This window comes from Leptonychotes weddellii, chromosome 3 (genome assembly GCF_054177405.1).
Source record: "Leptonychotes weddellii isolate Sample4059 chromosome 3, ASM5417740v2, whole genome shotgun sequence".
Taxonomy (NCBI): Eukaryota; Metazoa; Chordata; class Mammalia; order Carnivora; family Phocidae; genus Leptonychotes; species Leptonychotes weddellii.
This window is the reverse complement of record NC_138371.1, coordinates 108793118-108811036: the sequence shown is the minus strand read 5'-3', so window position 1 is coordinate 108811036 and position 17919 is coordinate 108793118.

The window sequence follows — 17919 nt, the reverse complement described above, 5'->3', positions numbered from 1 at the left end:
AAAAAACCCGACAGCTCCGAATTCTTGTTTTGCTTGCCAAGTGCTCAGAGTCCAGAAAAATGAATAAAACCACAAGGCGTTACCCAGGTGAAAATGCCTGATTTGGCACAAAAGACCAAATGGCCGTCCTCTTTCGGAACGCTCCCCGGTTCCACAGTCTCACTGGCATTAAGAGAAAGAATCAGTGTTGTCACCACGTTGACCAGAAAATGCGGTGTAATGCAGACGCGTGAACAACAGCTCTGTGTAGCTCTTCTCCTCCCCCTCCTTCCCTTCTCCCCCTTCGTTTTGATTCACCACCAGCAGCAGCAGCAGTAGATTTACTAAATCCGGCAGAACATACCGTGTTTCATATCATATCACCAAAAGTCTCCCCTTCCCGGCTGAAAAAACTGGACAAGCAATAAGAAATCAACCGGTTCTCAGTTTGTAAATCATTCGGCTAACAGGGATTTGACCCTGTGAGTTCAGCCTCACTCAGCAGTGCTCCCCTAACCTGGAAATGAAAAGAACCAGAGAGGGTGACTTTCACAGTCGGGGAGTTTCCATGGCTCTCGACATGTAAAAACATTTAGGACATTAAAATATTTGTTTCTGGGCATGGAGCTTGGACGAGTTAGTCTATCCTCCCCTCCTTACCACAGTTGGCAGAAAGTAAGATTGAAAAGCATTAGTCGGTCCGATTTCAGTGGAAACCATCTTCCTTCAAGCCCCACGGTGTGTGTTTTCCAGCCCTTTCAAAGTTACCTAATTCACAGAGAAGTCATTCTATCAGCACAAGCTATAGAATTAGGCAGGGAAACTTTTCTTCCTGAACATGATGGTTTTGATTTTTGCATCGTATATTAATATGTTTGATTGTATATTGATATATATAATTGTATATAACAAATGATTGTATATTAATATATTTTGGCAATGATAGATAATCAAGATTCCACTCACCAGAAGGTGTGTGTGTGTGCACGCCGGTGTGCGTGCGTGTGCATGTGCTTGCACACGCACAATATATCCAGACTATAGTAAGTCAGGCAGAAAGTCTGGAGTAGAAAATTTTCTGTATCTAAAGTACTTAGAGATGAGTTTGACACATGGTAAGTACCATCATGTGCTAATTATTTTTATTATCCTAGTAATTTTATCCATTCATGTATTCAAAATTCACTTGGAACCAAAACGGATGGGCAACACTTATAAAAAGTAAACTCTCCAATAATTACTTTACCTAAGAACCAATGGGATTCTGAAATTAATTCTTAACTGCACACGCACTAATTGATAGATATTTCTTCAGTCACTCATCCACGTATGCAGAAACTTTATAGACTCATCGTAGCACAGTGCTATGCACTGAGTCCAAAGATAAAAATAGCCCAGAGACTCCGGAAGTGAGGAGACAGCTAAACAAGAAGACACTTCATAGCAACCTGGCACCAATGAGTGGAGTGTGTTGAAGGGTAGAGGGAGTGTCTGGCCGTGAAGACAGGAAGAACATCACTCATCGACAACCAGCTTGGAATTTGGATCATTGCGGAGGAAGAGAGGACAGTAGTGATGGAGAAAAGTATTCTAGGTAGATGAAATCAAACGTACAAAAGCATGGCGATCTAGGCTTTTTAGAAATAAAGAATTCAGATAGTTGGAATATTCCTTAGTTTTCCCCCCAAAGTTTTCTGAGTAAGTAAATCATTTAATTTGTGTAGCAAAGATTTATCAAATGCCTTTTATAAGCAAGTTACTTTGTTACTGGAATAAAAATATTAATCAAAGTATCTGCCCTCAAAAGACTCCCAATCTGCCCTTTTAAGTCCAATAAAGAAAACATTGCATTCTAAAACTAGATAGAAAATGTCCGTGGAATTTTGGTAGCCTGGCTTCCCTGAACTCATTTAAATGACAGAGGATGAACTACGGTCACTCCTAAGCACAGCCTCTCCCTTGCTATCTGCAGTTTGAAAATGTGTTGAGTCCCTGTGAACCGTCCCGTCTATGTGATGTGAGTATAGGAGTATAGTATATATACAGTGTATGAGATATATACATACACATATGTATATATATAGTACACTCCGTGAGTATCAGAGCATCTTTTGGGCGGGGCCTTGGGCAAGAGCTTTGGACAGGACCACATTCCTGCAGCTATGGGGAAGCCTTGGGAACAGCGGTGGGACGGGCGGTGCCAAAGCCCATGGCGGCCACTGGCCGGGAAGGGACGAGCAGCAAGTGGTGGGGAGCTGGACTCAGCCTTTCTTGTCCAATTAATGCATCTCTGTCTGTTCTCCTCACATGTCCTGTCCTCCCAGTGCCCCACGCCACCCACTCACCCACCCACACACACACACACGCACCTCATTTCCCTATGCAGAGCCTCCTTGGCACTCATGGGTACAGCATAAGCAATATTTTTGCTGAGTTGTTGTTGCGTTGTGTTATAATAGCTTTGGTTAGTTCAGATTTTCTTCTGTTAGCCTAGCTAGATCAATCCTACTCTGCAGGGCCCTGGCAGAAGATACCATTTCACACACTTCTAACATCCTATCACCAAAAGCCTTCTTTCCCAACTTGAGTACTGGAAAAGCAATAAGAGATCAACCTATTTAAGCCTAATTCTTTTTTTTTTTTAATTTTTATTTATTTGACAAAGAGAGTGACAGTGAGAAAGGGAACACAAGCAGGGGGAGTGGGAGAGGGAGAAGCAGGCTTCCTGCTGAGCAGGGAGCCTGATGCAGGGCTCGATCCCAGGACCCCGGGACCATGACCTGAGCCGAAGGCAGACGCTTAATGACTGAGCCACCCAGGCGCCCCTGAGTTTAATTCTTAATTGGTAAATTCACGTCAGCTAACAACAGAATTTGACCCCATGAATTCAGTGTCATGTAACAAGTCTTACTCTGCGCTCAGGATAAGTCCAGTTTGTGGGAGGGAGGACGGGACAGGGACTTAGGTGTAGACACAACCCTGTGACTCACTAGCTCAACAGCCGGCCTAGCTCTTACAGGAATTATCATTTATTTAATTATTTAGTTATGTAATTATCATTTATTTTAAAATAAATTATTATTTATTTTTATTTTATTATTTTGTTTTGAGACAGAGTGGCCACACACATGCACGGGGTGCGGAGGGGCAGAGGAAGAGAGAGAATCTTATGCAGGCTCCATGCCCAGCACCAGGCTTGACCTCACGACCCTGAGATCATGACCTGAGCCAAAATCCAGGGTCAGACGCTCAACTGACTGAGACACCCAGGCGCTGCCAGAAATTATCATTTCAATAATGATTTGGGTCCTTGCTTGTATAATCTCTGTGCCCCTCGCTAGAATGCAAGCTCCGTGAGGGAAGATTGTTCTCTGCTCTATCTCCAGGGCTGAGCAAAGTGCCAATAAGACAGTAATCACTCAGCAAATGTTTGTTAAATGAACAGGTGAATGCATCCAGCAACACGGCTGCTTCAAACTCTCTGGGAGCCTTCCAGCTGCCAGATGGCCACCTCTTATTCCTGTTGAGATCATCTCTAGACATAACAGCTACTCGCCCAGGTCTTTCTTGCGCTTCTCCACAGCGCGCACTGTAAGAGAAAGACGATGTCCATATCCATTTCCTATCTGAAGGAGAAAAAAATATGGTTTTCCCCACTCTGCCTGATTTCTAGACCCCTCTGCAACACTGTGCCCAGCTGTCCTAAATGGTGATGGACCAGTGGCTATGACATCTGAGGTCAAGGCGCTTTACAAATTTTGACAATTCTGGGGTTCTCAGTCCTGGCAGCACACTACAATTAACTGGGAGAGCTTTAATAAACTCCTGATACCCCAGTCACACCACAGGCTGATTAAATCAGAATCTCTGGAGACTGGACCCAGGACCCAATATTTTTTAATGTCCTCTAGATGATTCCAATATGCAGCGAAGTTTGAGAACCTGTTCTCTGGAAGGTTGTCATAAACTCTCCTTAATAGGTTTGAAATTCTAAGAATTCTGTGATCAGAAGAGGAATTTGGGGAGGGGTCGTTCAGTTTGTACCTTTCCTCCCCACCGCCTCCCAAAGGAGCTGTGAATGGGGCCTTGTCTCTCCGACCTGGATTGGCTTTGGGAAGCAAATGATCGTACCTTGTAAAGAGTGAAGCCACTTCTTTGGGATAGTAGCTGGAGGTTTCTGAAACCATGGTGGGGGAAGAAGCAAATGAGGAAGGTAGATGCAAAGGGTAAATCTGGGGGGTGGGGAATAGAGCCAGAGAAGCAACAAGATAAGCAGCCACAAGCAGCTCTGGCGGAGACCAGCACGCAGAGCTCAGACCTGTCTGATCTCCGTTGACCAGAGGCAGCTGTAATTGTAACCCGGCGTACCTGGACTCTCCAGGCTGTGGGTACTAATGACGTCACTGTAAGAGGAAATGGCTCCTTGCCTCCATTTGCTGGCAGGGGTGTCTGGGCAGCAAGGGTGGGAGAGTCTCACCTGGACTTACAGGCAAGCCTATTCTTTCTGAATAGAAACTCTTTCAGCTACCCCTCCCCTCACCCTCCATGCTGCAAATTCTCTATGGCGCCTTCATCAATATGCTGACCCTCGGGACGCCTGGGTGGCTCAGTGGGTTAAGTCTCTGCCTTCAGCTCAGGTCGTGATCCCAGGGTTCTGGGATTAAGTCCTGTGTTGGGCTCCTTGCTCAGCGGGGAGCCTCCTTCTCCCTCTGCCCGCCGCTCCCCCTGCTTGTGCTCTCTGTCAAATAAATAAAATCTTAAAAAAAAATATGCTGACCCTTTATATGGGTCACGGCATAGGCAGGTGTGGGCAGGATGGTCACGGCAAAGGCAGATGTGGGGACCTTAGCAGAGGGCAGTGATTTTCAACCTTGTCAGGGACCTGAGGGTCCACTGCAGTTTGGGGGAGCCCTTGCTGAGGGAAGGCTGAATGGGGAGAGCCCCACTCTATGATCAGGGTCTGCGTTAGATTTCACGTCTGCAAAAGCTTCCGCTGCCAAGCACAAGCCTGTAATCCTAAATTGGAGCAAAGTCAAGACACTGACCTTTACTGTGGCTTTCAGGGAGGCCCCCCGCCAACTCCCCAAATTCTACTTTCCATTTCTGTGAATTTTACTACTCTAGGTACTTCATGTAAGTGGAATCATAAAGTCTTTGTCCTTTGGAACTAGCTATGTCACTTGGCACAATGTCCTCAAGGTTCATCCACGTTATAGCACGTGTCAGAATTCCTTCCCTTTTTAAAGCCGAATCGTATTTGGTTGTGTGATGACCGCATTTTATTTATTCCTTCCTCCACGACCCGGTTGCTTTCACCTTCTGGCCACCGTGAATAGGGCTGCTGCGGCGGGCCGTGGGGGCGCCTGTGTTTGCAGCTCTGGCCTGCACCCTGGCTGGGCCTTCCTCCGCCCGGCTGCCGCTGCGCTTGGTGCCCGGTGCCCTCCCCCTCCCGGGGTCAGGGTCCGAGCTGTCGCCCGCCCTGTACAGCGGCAGGACCTTGAGCCCCTGCAGCACCTCTGCCAGCTACTCCCAGGCACGGCTCGGCACGGCCTCCTCTCCTGCCCCGGCCCCCGGGTCACCAGGTAGCCGGGCCGCCCGCCCCGCCCCGTGTTGCCCCTGCTCCCCATCAGCGGGGGGCGGGCCGGCTCGGTGCAGAAAGATAGCAGCATTTGCTGACTCCCCGACTCCCCGGGTGAGAGGATCCTTTAGAATTCACATGTAGAAGCAGAGGGGGGGGGGGAAATTTAACCCTAAAGTGATCATAACCAGATAAGGATGAGGATTCCCTTTTCTTTTCTTTCTCTTCTTTGCTTCTGCATAAAGCCACAAAAGGGTTAAATACTTGGCCACGAGGTGGGATCAACTTCTCAAATCTGTGGTGTGCTTGATTGTCCTGCCCGCGCTGTGTGAGGGATGCCCCGCTCCTTTGTTGATTATAATGGCACATCTTCATTATTGTTCTAATACTCCTTTAAAAAAATAAAAAAAACCACCCTAATCTTTCTCTGGTGCCAATGACTGCCACAATGCGGGGATGTTTTATTTCTCTCCCCTCTGTCCCTGCCTTCGCCCCCTATTGTTGCCATAGTCACGATGGGGCGATAGCGGGTGCGGGCCCGTTTCCGTACTGTACCGCCCCCAGCTTATTGTTTAAATCTGTATTATTCCACTGTTCTGAAGATTTACATTTTTAATGGCTCATTTATGTAATCCCATAAATAAAGTAGCAAAAAAAGCATCCCACACAAATGAGTGAATCGGAGTTTGAAAAAGGCTCCTGAGGCAGGTCAGCCAGGGTCTCAGCTGTGGGGCCTTGATTGGTGTGGCCGGGGTAGCCAGGGTGGCAGTGGGCTTAAGACCACCCAGTCGGCGCCCAAATGGGGCATTACCAAGGAATAGCAGGATGGCGCTGGAGTTCAATCTCCTCTATTTATCAGAGAACACAGTTCTACTGCAAAATCCATTTTAGTCTGAGACTCATTTACCTTATTGCTTTGACAGCTGCACCTCTCGGCAGAGAAGTTTCTCCGATTAGCTTTTTCCCTCCAAGCAGCTGATGCTGTGTGTTCCCCCCTCCCACCCCTCCTTTCTTCTTCTTAACCAATATATTCCTGGGGCTGCTAAATTCTCTCTAAAGAGCCTGTGAATCCGAACACCTGCCTGAAGAATGTATTTGACACACTGAACAGAGATACAGTTTGAACAATTCACTGTCAGGCTTCCCTCCACCAGTTCTCTCTCCATACTCCCTCCCCTGCCAGTGAAAAGCCTTAGCGAACCTTAGCTCCTTTGGGGAAGTTTGTACTAATTAGGCACAAATGAAGAAAATGGCTCAGATGGACCGAATCAGCACACGCCCCAACGTCTTCCCAGTCCCCCGCCCAGCTTGAGATGCAAAACCATAAGTTAGTTGCTGTTCTCCAGCTTGGTGGACATCTTGGCTCTGGAATACATGTTTTAATCGTCACTGTTTTATGCTGTCCTGTGAAACGTTTTTGCAGTGGGATGTTATATAGCAAAGCATGACCGCGAGTCGGGTCCTCTGTCTTCATCTGTCTATAGCTGCCCTCAGAGGCCACGGCAAAGACTTGGATGTCTACGTGCACGACTGTCAACTGTCCACAGGGGAAGGTTTGTAAGTGTCTGGGACTGAGACCATATCAAAACAGTGGGATGGGTATGTGCTCTAAATGCACATGAATATCGCAGTATCGCTAACTTTAGGAAAAATGTAATGGATGAAAACAGTAAAGCAAGAAAGCATTCGAGTCCCATTCTCTTATTTTCCTGTCATGGGGGAAAAAAAATGACTTGTAAGCTTTGCAAAATGAGGGTTTTAATCTGCAATTCCCATCTCTTTGTGGGAAAGGGGAAGCCATTTTCCTTTTATATCTTCATAGGGGGGAAAGCACTGTGTAAGTCAGAGAAGTATCCCAGGATTTGATGTCCATTTTTCCCAACATCCATGCGGAGGCAGGGAGGGAGGAGCCCTGGAAACAGAGTGAGAGGACGGGGCTGGGATCTGCCCTGAGCATGTTCTCGCCTGGGAGCCTGGGGCGAGTCCTCCCACTCCAACGTGTCCTGAGAAGGTCCAGAGAAGTTGGTGGCACTTCTCTCTGTTCACCGCCGAAACCCCACCACGCAGAATGACACCTCACACGTGACACGACACATGACAGTCATACAGACTCACTGAGTGATGGATGACCCTCACCGAGCCTAACCTCAGTCATCTGTGAAGTCTGTCTCTGAGTGTGGTCATGAAAACCTAAGGAACTGAGACACGTGAACACCCCATACATATACACGTTACAGTATGCAGAGGACCACGTAGGTGGGAGGTATTATTTACGGTGATGAATACTTCCGGTAGAATGGGCAGAAGCTAGTCTTTTCACTAGACTTTCTGTCTTTTAGCTGTGGGAAACCTTTAAGCATTACTAATGGATTTACTACCTTTCCTTCAAAGAAGGAAATTCCATAATGTTTTGACTTTCATATACAAAGATGATGCTAATTTTTTTTTGGGTAACTTCATTATTAGGGATGGGTTTGCCCTGAATCATCTACAAGTCCTGTTGGTCCTCTTTGTGACCAACAATGAGCTGAGGCCACTGTTTGTAAAAGTAGAGCTTTGGGCCAAGCCTCATGTTGTGTCACTTCTTAAAACCTTATATTTATGGAGATTGAATTCATGGTCACGATCTCTTTCCAGTGAATTCTGACTAGTAGAACTAAAATACCCAACTTGCCATACAAGATTAGCATAAAGTCAACCTTGAATTTAATAGATTGGAAATATGAATCAGTGTATCTATGTTGCTGCTATTCCTGGGTATTTCTCTCTTTAAATAATCATGATGACGTTGAGCCAAGCATGTCTTGAGAATTCAGTGTCGCCAAGGCCACAGATTATTTCACCTTCGGTTCTTGAGATCACCTTTTCTCCATGAAGATTTCTTGGACTAAGCAAATCTCTACCAGCCTCATTCCACCTAAACAAACCCTCCGGTACCCGGGTGTACCTCATGCTCCCAAAACAGCTGCCTGAGCTACAAAAGAGGCACTCCCCACCCTGCAGAACTGACTAGATGCCAGGAGCCTGCCACCTTTTGCTGGTGCTACTCGATCAGATGCTAAAGCTGTCACATGAACTTGGGCCCAGGTGAGGGACAAGCCCTGACAAGCTACCAGAGCCGGGGGCTTTAGGACTCAGTTTCCCCTACAATCAATGGCATTAATCCCATCATGCCTCACTTCCGTTTTTATGTCCAGACCAGCCAGTTCATCCATCACCATGAAGAGTCTTACCTCCATAGGGTTCTGTAGTCACCTCATGCCATATGGCTTTTGAGCTTTTTTCATTCCAACCTGCACGAAGGAATACATTTTATATCTATATCTAGTACACACACACACACACACACACACTCACATACACAAATGAGACAAAAGAATTTACAGAACAATGCTTATCTAAAGTTATGAGCTATGCTCTTATATTTTCTATTCTATTATATATATTCTCTTTCAATTTTGTTAAAGTTCAATCATGCCGCACTAAATTGATTCATAACTGATGAAGTCATCTTCTTGCTGTAACTGAAGCCTGGCTTTCTCCTAGGGACACTGCTTTCACTCTGTCTCTTGAATGGAAACTTTTTCTTCCCACACTCCTTTTTGACCTTGCCAGGCTCTTTCCTCCCTTTTCCCTCCAACCTCCCAGTGGCTTTGACTTCTGTAGGATCAGCCTATTCTTCCCCTTGTACCAGACGTCCTCTCCCTCTCACCTTTTAAGGTCTCAGCTCTGAAGCTTCTTTCTTTTCTCTCGTGCATAATCAATTTCTCCTTTCCTCCTGGGCAATTCCCTTTAACGTACAAATATGCTGTGATATCATTGACCTTAAAGAGAAATTATTTGACTCCATGTTTCTTCCAACTATAACCCAACATTTTGGCTTTCCTTTGTGGCAATCCTCAAGTGTTCAATACCCACTGTCCTTACTTTTTTAGCTCATATTTTCTCTTTAAACTTCCCCATTCAGGCTTTCATCTTCACCTGTCCATTGATGCTGTTCTCATCAAGCTTACCGGTGACCTCCACCATGCCCAAGTCCATGGTCTAGGCTCCAATCTCTGGAGAACAGGTTTGTCACATAATAGGTACTCAGTAATTTTTGTTGACTGACTGACTGACTGAATGAATGAATGACTATAACTCCCATCCTGTTAGTTTACTGGACTCATGGTTGTGCCTTCCAAATGCCTTCCAAAAATAGATGAAATTCAATTTTTACACCAGGCAACTGAACTTTCATGTAGTTATTCACTTCTTGTAAGGTTTTGTATATGCTTAATCCATGTCAGCTTTGTACATGGAAATTCCTGGAGCTATGCTTTCCCAGCCTTGCAAAATTTCAAAAAGCTTTTTTTTTTTAAACTTTTTAATATATATGCTCAATTTTCAGGATGAAGGAGTACTGATTGAACACATATCCATGTGTAATTTTATGTTGGACATCAGGTACACCGACTTCTACTAATCATAATCCAGAGTTCAAAATACACTCATTATTATCCACTCATGGCCTGCTTCAATTAATTAATCAATCAAAATTTAATAATGTATGGGGCGCCTGGGTGGCTCAGTTGTTAAGCATCTGCCTTCGGCTCAGGTCATGATCCCAGGGTCCTGGGATCGAGTCCCACGTCCGAGCTCCCTGCTCAGCGGGAAGCCTGCTTCTCCCTCTCCCACTCCCCCTGCTTGTGTTCCCTCTCTTGCTGTGTCTCTCTGTCAGATAAATAAATAAAATCTTTAAAAAAAAATTTAATAATGTAGCAATCATTCATGAACCTACCACCCAACGGGAAGGTTATTGCATGTTAATTTGACATATAAATTGTTCCAGTAATGGATTATAAGAGAATAGGAAAAAAAGAAAGAACTAATATTGCCTTTGTACTTTGTATCATATTCTATGCTGAATATTTTATCTGCATTATTTAATCCTTGCAGTAAGTCTGAGGAGTAAGCATTATCCTTATTTTCCAGATTAGAAAAGTGGCTCAGCAAGATCATTTGTCCAAGTTATCACAGGAAGTACTAAAGCTGGAATTCAGAACTAGGCTTGTCTAGCTTCAAAGTGTAGGCTCTTTCTCTGTTGGCACTCTGTCCCCAGGGTGGGGAATAATACACAGAAGATGGATGAGCTGGTATGTCTGGGACCCAGCTTGTTCCGTATTAAAGCCTTGCTGGGATTTAGATATCTTAACTCCAAAAATTCAGGAAGATTTTTCAAAGTATTCATTTATAAGGTATGAATGTAATATAGCACCTAATATGTAGGAAATTAATGGGTTTTTTAAAGATTTTATTTATTTGAGAGAGAGTGAGAAAGAGAGAGAGCACAAGCCGGGGAGAGAGGCAGAGGGAGAGGGAGACTCCCTGATGAGCAGGGAGCCCGAGGCAGGACTCAATCCCAGGACCCTGGGATCATGACCTGAGCCGAAGGCAGACGCTTAACTGACTGAGCCACCCAGGCGCCCGATAATGTTAACTTTAACCTTCAGTTCAGGTGGTGAGGCCAGGTTTATCCACTGGAAATTTAATTGTGTTCCCTTTTGTACTTAAGTATCTGATGGGGAGATATTTGGAAAGGTGCAAATACAGATTTTCCTCGACTTACAATGGGACTACATCCTGATAAACCCATCGTAAGTTCAAAATATTTAAGTGGAAAATACATTTAATACACCCGACCTACTGAACATCGTAGCTTAGGCTAGCCCACCTTAGATGTGCTCAGAACTCTTACATCGCACAAAATCATCAAACACAAAGCCTATTTTATAATAAAGTGTTGAATATCTCGTGTAATTGATTGAGTACTGTACTGAAAGTGGAAAACAGAATGATTGTCTGGGTACAGAGAGGTTGTCAGTGTGTGGAGGTTGTTGATCCTGGTGGCTTGGAGTTGCTGCTGCCGCCCAGCATCAGAGGATCGGCGGCAAATAGCTAGCCTGGGAAAGCCTCCAAATCCAAAATTTGAAGTATGGTTTTCACTGAATGCATATCACTTTTGCATCATTAAGGTAAAAAAATCGTAAGTTGAGCCATTATGAGTCAGGGACAGTTTGTGTCTTTTTTTCTCAGGTGACTTTTGCCCACGGACTTCAGAATCCATTAATGATTCTTAACCGAAACAATTACTGCCAAGTAGGGCTTTTCTAACTCCGGCATTCTTCCTACATACTGACATTTTCCAAACAGAGGAGTATAAGTATTTTTTAATCCAATGTTTAAATGACAGAGGTAGTCAATTATTTTAATTCCTCCTGAATATATCTGAGTACATCCAGCTCTACCAGCGTCTTGGACACCATTGTACTTGTGAGTCAGTCAGTTCAGCAACTGAAGGGCTCCCTGAGCCCTCCTCTTCCCAAGCCCAACTAAAAAGGACCTTCTCACCCAGTCTCCCAGTTGTGTGATATTGTTGCCATTGTTTGGGGAAGGGTTGCTGTTGAACAGAAACTACCAAGTTAAAGGAACACTCCAACCTAATTTAGACTAAACCAAGTTTTATTCCTTCTGTAGTCCGAATATTAAACTCAGCCAAAGAATGAAGTCATCACAAAGAAGGCCCTTCACAGAGTCAAAGAATTTAGGAAAGGGACAGAATACAGGGTCTAAAGTTTCTCCCAACTAAAAAAATAAATAAATAAAACATAAAAAAAAATGGGTATTTATATTGCAAAGTCAATGACTTCCTATTAATTAGTAAGTCATTTGGTAGATGTCACTAATAATTTAAAAAGATGTTTTCCTTTCTCATCTTGCCCTGTTCTTTTCCTCTTCATTGCATGCAAAGAGACAATTACAAATACAATCTTGAAAAAAGTTACAAGCGAGGAATAAAATCTACATTTTCTTGCATAAAAGGGCTTCAGAAAATGCAATTGTATTTTTGACACATTTTCATTCCTATTCCAGACATTTCTCGTTCATTAAACAAATACTTTTAAGAGGTTTGCACCGAGAAGTGGCTATTTAGACTCCCCTCTTTAAAATAGCCAGCCTCCTGAAGCTATTATTTAGCTGACCATGTAGCAAAGTCATTTGAATGATTACTGTAAAACAGGATTTAAGAGGAAAATAAATGAAAGGGGAAAAGTAATTTTGTGATCGTTTCAAAGTTCTAAACACACAGGGCTGGGTGCCATGACACAATTATTCTCTCTTGCCTTTTAGACACAGGAAAAGTGGATGGATTTCCTTTGAAAAAGGAGCTCCTTCTAAATCAACAGTCAGTGGTCCAAGTAAACACCCGGTTGAAGATTATGTTTGAGAAACTGCTTACAAGCACTGGGAAGCATTCACAAAGCAAGGAGCAAGGCTGCAGAGGCAGCAGAAGGCATGAAGGAGTGTGTTGACAAACGTCTTGTTCCTTGGGCCATCAATGGCCGAATCCAGACTCTTCTGCAAGGATGTCCCACACCTTACCTCTTTTGTGGTTCCCCTGAAAAATAATTATTAGGAGCTACTCTGATGAAATAAAATAAGTGCTGTAATCAGTAACTAGCTTGCAGACAAACACACACAAAACAACGATTCTATTTGTTGGGAAAAACGCAACCCCCTCCTGCTACATTATTCCATTGATGGAAAAACATTTACATCTCCTTTGTTAACTAGTTTTCTGCAGAAATTTTATAATCACCGGGCAACTCTATTTCTCTACTCTCTTAGAAGTGACTCTGAGTGGCCAGACCCCTGTTTTTATTCCATGGCCAAAAAGAAAAAATCTTTTTCTGGTTTTTTTTTTGAAACGTTAGTCTATCATACATCAAACCTGTCAAGCTTTTTCATTAAAGTTCATGGTTTTTAAGTTCATTGTAAATAACTCAAATTGATTTTACAAAAGAGAAAAAAAAAAGTCTTGCCCTGATGTTGGGCATTACACACTGTAATAATATCCCTTGTCAAATGGGATTTTTCAAGTGGCTTTCTAAAGAGGGGGGAGAAAAAAGGGAGATTTAACTAAATAAAAATAATTTGAGATTAAAACCAATGTCATACTTTGCTTGTGGGTTGACTTATTAAAAGTCTTGAATTTTTGCAAAATCTGAAAAGAAAATCCAGTAGCTATGTTTATCAAGAGGTTAGATTTCACAGTTTGAGGTCCTTAGGACTTATTTTGTGCGAGAAAATACCAGTAATAGGAAAGAACCATTTACTTGCTGATAGTGCTATAAATTTGTAAAGTAAACAATCTCTTGGTTTTTTTTCCCCCAAAGTAATGGAAAAGGCATCTTTCTTTAATCAGACAGAATCATGGCAGCAGACTGCATCGCATCGCTCAGGGTTCAGTTGGGGAAGCAGAACCATGACAAGTGATACAGAATAAGGAACTTTTGTAGGCATTCAACTTTTCACGGTTGTGAGAGCTGGTGCAGATGTCTGTGGAAGCCTCTTGCCTCTGTTGTCTGGTGGTGGGCATACAGTTGCTGTAAGTCAGCAGGGCTGGCGCTCCGGAAAAAAACCCAGATAGAGCAAGCCCAACCAGGACCTGCAAGGATAAATCAGAACCCACAAGGACAAACTGGAACCCACATCTGTCTCCACCACCTTCTTCCTGTCGGGCATGGGTGACTGGCAGAAGAAGCTGGCATTCTTCTTACTGAGGCGAACCTGTGCCTGCCCGGCACTCAGAACTGCTGAGGAGGAAGTCTGGCCTCTAGGGGGCTGGCACATCAACCATGTGCATGAGCTGCAGCAGTCCCTGTACCTTGCAATAATCTTGAGTTTAACGGATGCTGCTGACTTTCACCTTTCAGGTCACCAAAGTTCCCCGTGGCCAACCCTAACCTGGAATCATACTGGAAGGGGATTCCGGGAAACACAGCTTTGGTTCAGCCAAGGCAATCCCTGGGAAGCCACTCCTGACATTTTCCTCCAATCTTGCCAGGCGCCTACTAGCTTTCTTCTCCTTTTTCACCCCTGAGAAGTTCTTGACATTGCTTCTATGTTTGGCTGTCAAGAAGCAGCTTAACGTTGATACAACTGAGGAAATCATCTTGACATTCTTCTTGTGGTAAAATTATCATGACGGGCCCCACATTTTAGGGACTTCTGTGTTTGAAAGGATACATGGTCAACTTTATGTTTATGATTCCGTTGTAAACATTTGAAAAGGCTTAAATTCAAACCCCAGACTAAATATTGATTCTTTTCACGAAACTTTTCCTGCTCTCCATGATCCCTCCCTCTTCTATATATGGAAACCTCTTTTCTAGCACTTAGTTTATTTTGCTTTCTGTGCATCATTTCTGAACTTATCTCCTCAAATGTAGGACACTGAGAGCTGGGACCTTGTCTTAATCATCTTTTTTTCACTCTTGTTTGTCCCTCTACTCATTCCTACCTCTCTCTATACATGTTATCATGCCTTCCCATAGTAAATGCTCAACAAATGTGTGTTTAGCTACTAATTAATTCAATGTTGTAAGTTACCTTTCTTCTTTTATACTTTACTTTCATGTTAGACCCTCCTAGGCCAGATGAAGATGATCTCCAGCATAAGCGTGTGGTCTCATTTTATAGGATTCCTATGCTTTCACAAATCATTCCAAGATTCCTACCTTTACCTTATACGGGGCATTAATTTTTTAAATTGAATTTTATTTATTTATTTTTTTTTAAAAGAGAGAGAGGCAGGGAGGGGCAGAGGGAGAAGGAGAGAGAGAGAAATTTTAAGCAAACTTTACTCCCAGCATAGGGCCCAAGGTGGGGCTCTATTTCACGACCCTGAGATCATGACCTGAGCCAAAATCAAGAATTGGATGCAAGGGGTGCCTGGGTGGCTCAGTCGTTAAGCATCTGTCTTTGGCTCAGGTCATGATCCCATGGTTCTGGGATCGAGCCCCACATCGGACTCCCTGCTCAGCAGGAAGCCTGCTTCTCCCTCTCCCACTCGCCCTGCTTGTGTTCCTGTTCTTGCTATCTCTCTCTGTCGAATAAATAAATAAAATCTTAAAAAAAAAAAGAGAAAAGAGTTGGATACTTAATCGACTGAGCCACCCAGGCACCAGCAGCCAACTCTTGATTTTGGCTCAGGTCATGATCTTAAGGTCATGAGATAGAGCCCTACGTTGGGCCCCATGCTGGGCATGAAGTCTGCTTAAGATTCTCTCTCTCCCTCTCCCTGCCTCACTCTCTCTCTTAAAAAAAAAAAAAAAAGAACAAACCTTTTCTATCACTCTGAAGCCCAGTCATGATGGACAAATCATTCCTAATAAATTACGATAAGTGAAAAAAAGCAAGATACACAATTCTAGAAAGTTTAAAAAATTTTTTTAAAGATTTTATTTATTTATTTGACAGAGAGAGAGCACGAGTAGGCAGAGCCTTAGGCAGAGGGAGAAGCAGGCTCCCCACTGAGCAGGGAGCCTGATGTGAGGCTTGATCCCAGGACCCTGGAATCATGACACAAGCCAGAGGCAGAAGCTTAACCAACTGAGCCACCAGGCACCCCTAAGATACACAATTCTACATAAAATGTCATTGCACCTATTTAAAAGAGCTATGATAAGGTGAATAATAGCCCCCAAAGATATCCAGATCTTTATCCTTGGAACCTGTGAGTTTTACTTTATATGGCAGGACAGACTTTGCAGATGTGACTATGTTAAAGATCTTGAGAGGGGTAACTTACCCTGGATTATCCAGATGGGCCCTAAATATAATCACAGGAGTCCTTATAACAGAGGCAGGAGGAGAGTAGACCACAGAAAAGGAGAAGGCAATGTGATGGTGGAAGCCAGGAGTGGAGTAGTATGCTTCTTTTAGAAGATCAGGAAAATAGATAAAGTTCTAGCCTAGACTGATCAGATGAAAAAGAGAGGAGACATAAATTGCCCATATCAAGAATGAGAGAAGTGACACATTACAGGTTGTACAGATATTAAAAGTATAATTAAGGAATATTACAAATGACATCAAGCCAATAAATTCAACAAACTACCAAAGTTCATTCAGGAAGAAATATTTAACTTGAATGTCCTTGTATCTATTAAATAAGTTGAGCTTTTAGTTAAAAAACTTGCCACAAAAAAACCCTCCAGGTCAAAATGGCTTCATTGATGTATTTGAGGAGATAACAAGTTCTATACAGATTCTTTCAGAAAATTTATTTTATTTTTTTAAGATTTTATTTATTTATTCATGAGATAAAGAGAGAGAGAGGCAGAAGGAGAAGCAGGCTCCCCACAGAGCAGGGAGCCCAAAGCGGGATTCAATCCCAGGACCCCAGGATCACGATGTGAGCTGAAGGCAGATGCTTAACCGACTGAGCCACCCAGGAGACCTCTTTCCAAAAATTTAAAAAGAGGGACTCCTTTCCCACCCATTCTATGATTCTAGCATTACCTTATTACCCAAACCAGACAAAGACATTACAAAAAAACTACAGACCAGTATCCTCCATGAACATAAATGCAAAATAATCTAGGGATGCCTGGGTCGGGTCGTGATCCCAAGGTCCTGGGATCAAGTCCTGCATCAGGCTCCTTGCTCAGCGGGGAGCCTGTTTCTCCCTCTGCCTGCTGCTCCCCCTGCTAGTATGCTCTCTGTATCTCTCTGACAAATAAATAAATAAAATCTTTAAAAAAAATGCAAAATAATCTAAAAATTTTAACAAATCAAATCCAACAATATATAACAAGGATAAAATATCAAGACTAAGTAAAGATTTCCCAGGTATGCCTGATTGGTTTAACATGCAATAATCAATTTATTTAATCCATCATATTAACAAACCAAAAAAGAAAAGAAAAAACTTAATTATCTCAATAAATTCAGAAAAAGCATTTGACAAAATCTAACTTTCATTTCAGATTTTAAAAACTCTCAGCAAACTATAAGTAGAAAAAATTCCTCAAACTGATAAAAGGCATCTACAAAAATATAGCTAACATCACACTTCCTGGTGAAATGCTGAATGCTTTCCTAAGTGTAGAAACACAAAAAGTATGTCTGTTCTCCCTTCTATTCAACATTATACTGGAGGTTCTGGCCAGTGCAATAGGGCAAGAAAGGTGAATAGAAAGCACTGAGATGGGAAAGAAAGAATTAAAACTGTCTTTATTTGCAGATGACATGATCATCTATGTAGAAAATCCTACTGAACATACAAAACAAAACAAAAACCCTACTAGAACTAGTAAGTGATTTTATTTTAGCAAGGTTACAAGATATAAGACCAATATACAAACCCAGTTGTGTATTTATATTCTAGAAATATAGAATTTCATGGCTAAATCTCATGGCTGACCTTAAAAGGACTTATATATCAAGTGTTAGTGAAACTGTGGAGCAAAGAAGCTGTCATACACTGATGGTGAGACTGTAAAATGGCACAATGATTTTGAAATCAGCTTCGCTAT